Here is a 9997-nt window from a genome sequence, read left to right on the forward strand (position 1 = left end):
AATCCCAGGCACATCACAAATCACTGTTGATTACTGGTTATCATATCTCAGTAAAAGTGAGTTTAAATGTAAGCAGAATGAGTTTTTGTGTGCAGGATATCATCAGAATCATCTCATACAAAATTACTTATTTAAAAAATACCATTAGAAAGGGTAAGGTTATGGTTAGAAGAAATAAAATAGTTCTGCAATGACAATCAATCTGGTTTTGTTCTAGACCCCAAATTCTCATATGCCTATAGAGATAAAATAATAAACCTCTTCAGCTTTTTTGTAAGACTGTTTGAATATTGCTTTACAAAGGTACTTATGAAGCATTTCCATGATTATCAGAATAATTTTAAAGCTGTATTTTTATGTACTTGTATCAGAGCCTTACTAATCCCATTAAGTGCATCCTATTTCTGCAGTGCCAGCGATTTGAGCTCTCTTAATGAAATGAGTCAGCTCTTCAGCTCTGAGGCCCTTTTCACCACACACCACCAAAAGTTTTCTACAAGAACTAAACAGCTGGAGAAGGAAGGGAATTCTACTTTTCCCAGCTTTTAGATGGAGAGGTTTGGATACCATGAAGTCAAGCAGGAAGACCCCAGGTACGAATATCCAATATCCATCATGCCCCGTTTCAAACAATGTGGATTTTTAGCCCAACACCACGGAATTAAAACAAGGGCAGTGTGACAGTATAGGGTACATCAGAATAATAGAAACAGAATGACAGGGTTGAAGAAGGACGAGGAATATTTAACTAAGATGCAGAAAAGATTGTGTTGGAGCAGCACATACATTAGTTACCCCGTGGAGCTGTAATAATTTCCAGGGCATAGTTTTGTTTCTTTGCCCACAAAGTTATATATTGTTTTTCAAGGTCGGGTATTTTTCCTCCTTAAAATGCAATCAAAATGCCTACATTGTTTATAGTTAATGGCTTCTGGAAGACTAGCAATATTTTAAGCTTACATGACATGTTCCTCTTGCTCTCAGCCAAAGGCCTATCACCTTTTCCATTCCTTCAACATTACAATTTAATTACTGTGGAAACTACATATGCAAGCTGCATTTATTAATAAATACAAATCAAAATGTGTAAAGTAAATTATTGATATGCTATATTAGCTCAGTTTTTCTGTGGAAATTCTCATAAAAATACCTTTAGTTTTGACAGTCTGACTTCCAGGATTTTATATTACAGCTCTCGGTAAGGACACAATTGTTCATAGATATGTTAACCTTTAAATAAATTCTATTTAAGCAAATGTAATGTATCTGACACCAATCCATGCACATCCATATTTTGAAGGTTATATTTTAAATTGCAATCATTTTGTGTATTTACTTGCATTGAAAAGGTTTAGATATTTAGAGATATTCTGCAAGGAAACTACAGAAGACAGAAACAAGTATAATTTCAGATTATATCTATAGTATATAATTTTATATATAATTTATATGTATAAATTATAATTTCTATATAATGTTAATTATTTTTAGATATGATCCCAGCAGCTGCCAGAACACCACAGCTGGTAAGATTCCTATCTTCATATACACCCCAAAACAATGCTGTCTGCATGTGAGCTTTCACATCCTACTCACATTCCTGCTACTTCCCTGCACAGCTTCATACCCCTAAAGACACCAGGACCATCATCCTGCAAATAAAGAATTAGGTGCCCAACATAAACATGCCAGCGATTTTTTTACCTTTTTAAACAACCTTTTCAAGTAATTCTAGCATCCCCCTGAACAGTCCCCATGCAGGATTAAGCCAGCTAACCACATCTGTCAGAGGAATTTATGTGTCACCAGCAGTGCCCCGTCACCACAGAGAAACGATTACTGCAAAGAATCTAAATCACTGTTAGAGCAATCTCAAAGTACAATGTTGTAATTACAATTTGAATTTCAAATAGAGAATACAGGGAACGATACATCCTCTCTGGGACAACTTCTGCTAGCCTTGCTGCCTTCAATTTTTGTGAGGTTTTTTATTAGAAAATAGTATTTTCCATTATTTTTATAACACATTGACACACTGCAAATGCATTTCTACAGGCAGAATACACAATGCTATGAATACATTTACATTTACTCTGAATATTTAAAGAGGAAAAGCCTGTATATAATCACAGAAGACTTATTTCTAACCTGTTAAATTTTTGCATTTTATCTGTGCATTCCACTGGAGCTGAAAATCAGTGGGGAAATAAATCACCAGCACTTTCTGACTACACCTTCAGGCTCTGTCAATTTGCTTGAAATATATCAGATGATCCTGACTGGTAAGAAATAATACACCTGCTCTAACAAAAGATCTAATCCTCCTGTCCCTGCTCCCACTCCCCTGACAAGGCTGGGAGCAGGAGCCCAGCTCTCCATCCTTCCCCACGTCCCCTCCCTCCATTTGAGCCAAGTTTAGTTTTGTCTGCACTTTTTCTAGAAGCCCAACACACAAACTTCATTCTTCATGCACTGAAGGCTACTCAGAACTGTGGATCTTTGCCTTGATATAGCAGAACAAATATTAAGGACATCAGTTGTTGCCCTCTCCTGAAAATATCTGAACTTCTGTGTTGCGCAGCTGCAATGCCATTGACTCAAATGAGAGAGGAACAGCTGCCATTAATTGGAGCACAATTAACAAGGGTTTGATGAAGAAATACCTTCCTTGTGGTCCACCCTCCAGATTGCAGTGTTTAATGTGCTGAAGGCAAAAATGATCCTTCTCTACCTGGATATGTAAGAAGTCCTGTGGAATTGTTCTTTACATTGGCATAGGCTGACGGTGTATGGGCTATTTATCCTCCAGCAATCTAACTAAAGTAAGTAATTCTAGTTTCTAAAGAACAAAATAATAGGGTTGGGGGCTTCCTTATTCTACCATCAACTCTTTATTTTAGTGAGTTTGTTAAATTCAAGAGTTTTGTATCTAGGATCTTTGTCAAGATCATTTTTCACCCTAGCTCTTAAGACCTAAACCTTAACTAAAATGATTCTTAGTCCTTGAAAGACTGGTGATGTTTCCTCTCAAATTGGAATTTGTTTGAAGTAAAAAGTACTTGTGGCCGGGAACATTTAATGCCCAGCTATAAAAAAGAATGCTTCTTTAAAGAAGAAAGTGTTTTTTCAAGGCACTTGATAATATGCTTTTTCCCAGCTGTTACACAGAAGTATCACAGTGGCTACTGGGATGACCAAAACATTCCTCTGGAATCTCACTTTTGAGCAGAAATATTTATCTAGGAAAAGTGAATGGTAATCCTCATGACAGGTTTATTATTCACATTTCAAACTTCTCATAGCAACATACCAGCCTTCCTAATTAACAAACAAGCAATTCAGTTTCTCCAGTTAGAAACACAGATGTTACCAAGATCTGCTGGGAGATTTCCAGGCATGCTTTGTTCTGCCAGTTTTGCCAAGTTCTTTCCCTAACTTTAAAAGCTTTCAGTTCTTTTCATTGTTTGGTGGTCTTGTGTTGGTTTTGCTGCCGGTTTTGTTTATTCATTTGGGGGTTTTGTGATTTTGTTTGTTTCTACACAGTATCAGTTGCCTGTGCTCCAACTGTCTATACTACACTTCTTTCCCTCACCCAAGAAATTCAAGAAAATCTGTTTTTTTTTTCTCCCTGTGAATAAACAGATATTCTCTATTTCTCATATGTCTGGTTTCTCATTAATCAAACCCAGGGGACACTCCGTGATGCTCTCCTCCTCCCATGCCTTTTCCTTACCACACCTGTGCAGTTGATCCTGAAGGATGTGTTAGCAATCTCCAGAATTCATTAACCAGCCTTAGCACCTTTTAATTATAGCTATAGAGCAACCAACTATACTGCTAATGCTTTTTATTATTCCAACTACCTTCTCCAAACCGAGTTCCACATGCAAATGTGGGGAAGGGAACACAACAGCTGCACTGTCATTAGTACCCAGTGCAGCACACATGTTCCTGCACACTGCTAGTAACCCAGCCAGGGCTTCAACAGGGAGCCAGTAATTGTGTGATGTATGGATGTTAAACCCTGCGCCTGTTTGACCTTTTACAACTGTTCTGTAGTCAAACCACACCTGCAGCAGCTCTGAAGCATTTGATACAGGCTGTTCATACTTTGCACAGCCAAAATCTGTGTGTGTGGAGTCCAGGATATGCAACACACAGTGCAGCAGGTGTGTGACTTCAGAGTTGTCTGACACTCACTGAACATCTGGTTTCCTTCTGGCAAGTCCTTGCTGCACCTGCAATTTACACTAGTCTATAGTATCAGATTATAGTTTATTCCAGTGTATTTTTGGACCAGAAAACATGGATACAACAGGCAGGAGTGGCCTATGTTACTGAATTTGCAGTTTTATGATAAGGAAGCACATGCTGCACAGCTGAGATGCTAATGGGGTAACCACTCAGGGCTCACACTCTTAAATCCACACATGTGGTAGATAATGAATTAGTGACACAACCCAGAACTTCAACCCAGGAGCAGCTTTTGATCCTGAACTAATCAATACTTGCAGCATTTATACTCAGCATCCTCTAAAACTGGTATATTCCTTAGAAAGCAATAATGGAAAACCAGTGGGAAACACTAGACTATCTTCTATTTATGGCTAATCTCCAAAAGCCCAGCTACAATGTGATCTCTTTTAGAACACCCTCAGTACTGGGGATAGGCTAAAAATCTATCTTACAATGCAGCTTCACATTCCGGAACATCTTACCCTAACGCTTTAATAGTTGAAGATGCAAGGAGGGAAGTCACAAGAGGAATTTTGCAACAAAAGCTCAGCATGTGAGTAATGAACATTTTGACAGCTAGAGAACATGAAAGAAAGTAAAAAAGCCCACACAACTTGTGAGGTTGGCTTGTTCCCTCTCTTTAATTAACAAGGGTTAATTAAAGATGTGCCACTTAATTGGGAAATTGTGTGACACATGACTCCCCCCTGCACACACTGGCATGAAGGGGAACAAGACAGCCTGGGCTCACTGGAGAACCAGCAAGGCAGAACATCTAACCCAGTAATGCCCACTGACCACAAGCAAAGCATGGTATAAAAACTCCATTATTCCCATTTTAGCTGCACTGACAGTGGTCCCCCCATGTGGGTTTGGAATGACAACAGGGAAGCACTTGCCAGGCAGATATAACTCTCTTGAAATTAAAGCAGTAATAAACTTTGATACTTGTCACATGCAAGATCACAACCACAAAAGATGGATCGATGTTCTAAGTCTGCCAAGATACCAGCTGGGCACAATTACTTTTCTGCTTTTATTGTCAATCTATTTAATATGCAACACACCCTATTACCACCATACAATTCAAGAGTAACCTGGCCCAGAAAAAGTTAGACAGTACATTAAACCCCAAGAGGTTCTGAAGTATGTTTTCTCACGTGGAATAGTATTTCTCAATCCCAAATTTGATTCTATTCTAAATGATTCAATAGCACATTACTTCACCTAAGGCACCAAAGTGTCTATCCCATTCTTGCACAGAAACTCTTTAAACACCACACTTCCCAGCAATATATTGAATATTTATTACATGTAAAGTTTTGTGAGAACTTAAAGAATCTTAATCGAGGAAAAAAACGCATCAAAAAAAAATCTGCTTTTACATTTGCTTATAAAGATCCCTTAACAGTTATTTTGTACATCTATTATATTTATGGCACTTGAAGTCAATGTTCCAAAAAAAAAAAATTTTCCCTGAAAGTGATTACTTTTGCTCCTGACTTTTGCTGAAAGAAGAATTAGTTTAAAAACATCAGAAAATACTAAATTTCTCATTTAAATATCCATTATTAGATAAAAAAAACCCCATACGAAACTCCCACTAGATCCCAGAATCTGTACAAGGGGGGTTTTGGAAAGTTTGAGTCACCTAAATACACACTCATGCAATCTCTCAAGGAAGTGTTTCTTAATCCTCAAGAAGATACAAGACTTTCCAGATGGGGCAATTGATGCTGGGATCTGGCCATTGTGACCTTAACTCACTCATTTCTGAACAGCCCTCATTGTTCCCATGTTTCCTGTTATTTGCTCATTCCACCAATATCCTATTAAAGTGGAATTATTTCCTGTAAGCATCATTTTCAGATGAAAAAATTGTTTTCTTCACTTAAAAGATAATGTTTCTTAATGTTTGTATTATTTAGCAGGCATTTCCCTCCAAGCATTTTTTCCCTGATATTCCAATTTAATAACTTACAAAATTTAATGTACTTACATGCATTTAGGATGGAATGCGCATCATTTCCATAGTATTACAACCATCTGGGGGTGGGGGGTGGAAACCAAAGCCACCAGAACCCAAACTAAATGAACCATAGGGCCTTAAAAAAAAAACCCTCTTGAAGCCCTTTTGCAGAGTCTGAATTTTTCTATTGCATGCGATAAAATTTAATAGAGATTAAGAAATGTCAACAAAGCAGGACAATATATGAAATAAAAAGGGGAAATTAAAACTTAGTTATAAGTAGCCAATTTTAATGCTTCAGGCTTCGAATGAGTTGTTTGTGCTTCCTGACCTCTACAACCCTTGGTATTCCACACCCCAAAATGCTTTATTTATGCTGTGTGGTTTCTCTTTCCTTCATCCAAATCTCTGACTTCGTTCCCAGCAGTCAGACACAACACTGCAATGTCCCCATCCTGCCCCACAAACCATCACAGGTTTGACTGATTTTAGTTATTGCCTAAATATTTTACCAAGTGCTGTTTATCAAGTGACTTCACTGCTGCTGGGGAGCACAAGCCTTGAGCAGATGCTGAGCAATGAGTTCCCTTACCAAACCCAGACCCTGAGCATTGAGCACTGACAACTTCAGTGGGATGTTAAATCTGCTTGCTTGATTCTAAGCCTCCCTCGCAGCCAGGCCCTCCCCTGACTGACACCTTTCTAAGAGTAGCAGCATGACAGCAAGGATCCTGGCTGTGCTGGAGGGCTGAGAAACCAGGGCTCTATGTGCTTCATTCCACTGCCATGAATTTGGCAGGTGTACATGGAATACACTTTACCACTCAGAAGGCAACCACTTCCTAAAACCAGTACTTCCATCCTTTCCACACCCTGCTTTAGCAAGCCCTATCCTACACCATTTTTAAATTGAATGGTTCCACGCCAGCCCATTACCCTTCATAGCTCAAGGGCCTTGAGCTGAAACAGTATCATTTATTTAGATCAGTATAATTTATTCATTACTCAGGAATATGTGATTTTATGAGCTGGCAATCAAAAGGAACCCAGGGATGCAATGCATATTCAAGAGTTGGCCTTCCTTGTCTCTGGAACATGGGAGAAATCCTACCCAGCCTACTCGACGTCATGTGCCTCAGTGTTTGTGAGCAGGTGGAGAGAAAAGTGGGAATGTGGAGCCTCAACTTGCTCAGAAACTTAAATTGAAAAGATCTTCCATCCAGTCTCTAGGAGAATTTTGTTGTATTAGTCACAGCCTAGGGAACAAGCCACTAGAGGACAACATGCCACTCTGACCTCTCTCAAATCCTACTGTCTTACAGCTTTTCCCTTATGGTTTTATCCCTCTCCAGCAACAGAGATGATTCTGGTGAGGATCCATCCATCGATTTATCAATTCACATATTGAAACACCAAAAATCATGAGATTTGTTGCAACATCCCTTAAATTTACGAGCCAAGGTTCTTAAACACCCCTGCAGATTTAACCAGTTTCATTGCATTTCTGGACAGAGCAGTGCTGTCACAGTAGTGACAGTTTGGGAGTATGTGTCCAAGTTTAAGTTTCATCTGGTGTTTACAGAACCAGATTTACAGCTAGTGTAAATATAGCTGTCACTGTGCTTTACATCATGGCATAACAGGCAGCTAAAATGTCAGAAAAAGCTACATCTCAAAAACACACCAGACAAATCAAAGGATCATCAACACACCTCCTTGCAAGTGGGTCTTCTCCACGTGGGATCTTTGTATGAGCTTTATTTTTACAGGAAATCACTCAAGGACACCAATGCAAGTGCAATGTCTGTGTAGGACAGTGGGGCTTTTTTTCCTGAGGGAAAGCCAGCCTGGTTAGAAAGGAACTTCGCTCAAATCACAGAAAACTTGGGCTCTACGAAGAGTAAACTGCCTTCAGCAGAAAGAAGTAAGCATTTTCAGGCTCTTGTATTAGCTAGGATCAAATCTTGGGCCTGACAAAAGCCAGAAAACAACGTGCCAGGATTGTCCCTAGAAACCTGGTTTCTATATTGGTATTTTAAAGAGGCTGGGCATTTAAAAAATCTCTCTAAAGACTCTCCTCATCCCTAGGAAGAACAGCGTGTGCCCCACTCATTCAGAAATAAGGGAATTGGAGCCTCCTGACAGTTTACACTCACACAGCTCTCAGAAGAGCAAGCTCAGTGACTTTCCCACCAAATCTGATTCATTTAAGTAGGTGGTGAATTGAATCTGCACATACTAGGCTTACATCTGTTTCAGAAGAAAAAACACTGTGTAAGGTACTAACTAGATCATTTGACTTTCCCATACACACAAAAATTATCTTGAAATACTAAGCCATTACACCTTTCACAGTAATGTGTTACTTAACCACACTTCATTTGAATCCAGTACAAAAGTTCAGGTGATTTGTATTTCACTGAAGACAGACAGCTATGCTATAGCACTTGCTGAAGAGCCACCAACTGCTACCAAGTAAATCTGCTAAATTTCAAGCAGAGGTTTAAAATCTAAGCTCTGGAAGAGGCAATACACATTTTTCCTGCTTTGTGTTTCAGAAAATCAGTTTATATGAAGCCACTCCATTGCTCTGTACATCAAACTAGAGGCACTGACCTTACAGGTGGGGCTCCTGATCCAGGAGAGCAGAGCCAGGATGGCGACAGCAACAAAACCCATCCCATGATCCTCAGCCAAGTCAGCCCAGGAAATCCAAACAATAACTCAGCAAAGGAAGGGGAACAGATATCCTTAAACCAGTTCTACCCAAACCTGAGCCTTCAGGCTGGAAGAACCTTGTGGGGCTTCTGGGCTGCAGCTCTATGCCAGGTGAAGCTGGTCAGGGTAATTCCAGCCTGGTCCCACCCACTCACCTGGATCTGTCTGAAAAAACCCAACAACCTCCTGACTTTGGTGCTGCTGTCCCAATTAAGCACCTGTGTGTGGCCCTCACAAGGCAGGACAGGCTGTTGTGGTGTGTGGCTCTTCCTCAGGGAAGTGATTTTCTTGTTGTAGCCCTGTTTGCATTCTCCCTGCTGCCACTCACGCAGAGAAAGAAAGGCACACCTGCCCAGGTGGGATTGCTGCCCCACATTTATGACTTCAGCTTTCCTGGTAGTGCCCTTGAAAGCACAACTTGAGCAAAAGTATTAGAGCCAATGTCATTCAACTCAGAATCCAGAGTGAGACCTGAATGTCACTGCCTAGAAAGGCATTGGCACAGCTGGGCAAACTGATGTTCCACAACAAAATCCAAAATTCACTTACTGAAGCTCAATTACATCCCCTCTGTAGCATCTAGTAAAAAAAAGTGCATTACAAGATTCAGCTCTTGAAACCAGAAGGAAAAAATGCAATTATATTGCATGTAATGAAACAAATAACTTTGATACTTTGACTGGCACAGATTGTTTTTCTGCCACACACCTGGGAATTATTAATAAAGGTTTTCGTATACACATGTTCAATCTCCTGCAGAAAAGCAGAAATTACCATGCAAATAATTAAGCCATTACATTCCTTCTAATCCACCTGAAATTAGTCTAGAAAGGAAAAAATCAATTTGTTCCTTTTTCTTAAAAAAAGAAATAGAGAAAGAAACTTTATACCTTGTCAAAAGAAAATAAGCTTTTTACAAGGGTTTCTTTCCAGTGTTCATTTTAAAAGACTCATTTAAGTAGACAGTATTTCAGAGGAGAGAAGATGTATCATCATTTCCTTTTGTTGTTGTACATGAATATATTCTTCAGCCTGTCAAACATCTAAAGGGTAAGCTGAGATTCCCAAAACCCT

At 39.4% G+C, this 9997-nt stretch overlaps 1 long non-coding RNA gene across 2 annotated transcripts in view; it reads left to right on the forward strand.

Annotated features, from left to right (window-relative positions):
- LOC146766938 (uncharacterized) overlaps positions 1–4876 on the forward strand; it is an 80502-nt gene extending 75626 nt beyond the window's left edge. The window contains exons 2-3 of one of the 2 annotated variants that reach the window (XR_014956607.1): positions 411–593; positions 1492–4876. This is a non-coding gene — a long non-coding RNA (uncharacterized LOC146766938). Of the gene's footprint in view, positions 1–410 lie in introns of both variants that reach the window. The other variant, XR_014956608.1, reaches the window with a different exon arrangement.
- Positions 4877–9997: the final 5121 nt, after the last annotated feature.

Source organism: Lonchura striata, chromosome 7 (genome assembly GCF_050655825.1).
Source record: "Lonchura striata isolate lonStrDom1 chromosome 7, ASM5065582v1, whole genome shotgun sequence".
NCBI lineage: Eukaryota > Metazoa > Chordata > Aves > Passeriformes > Estrildidae > Lonchura > Lonchura striata.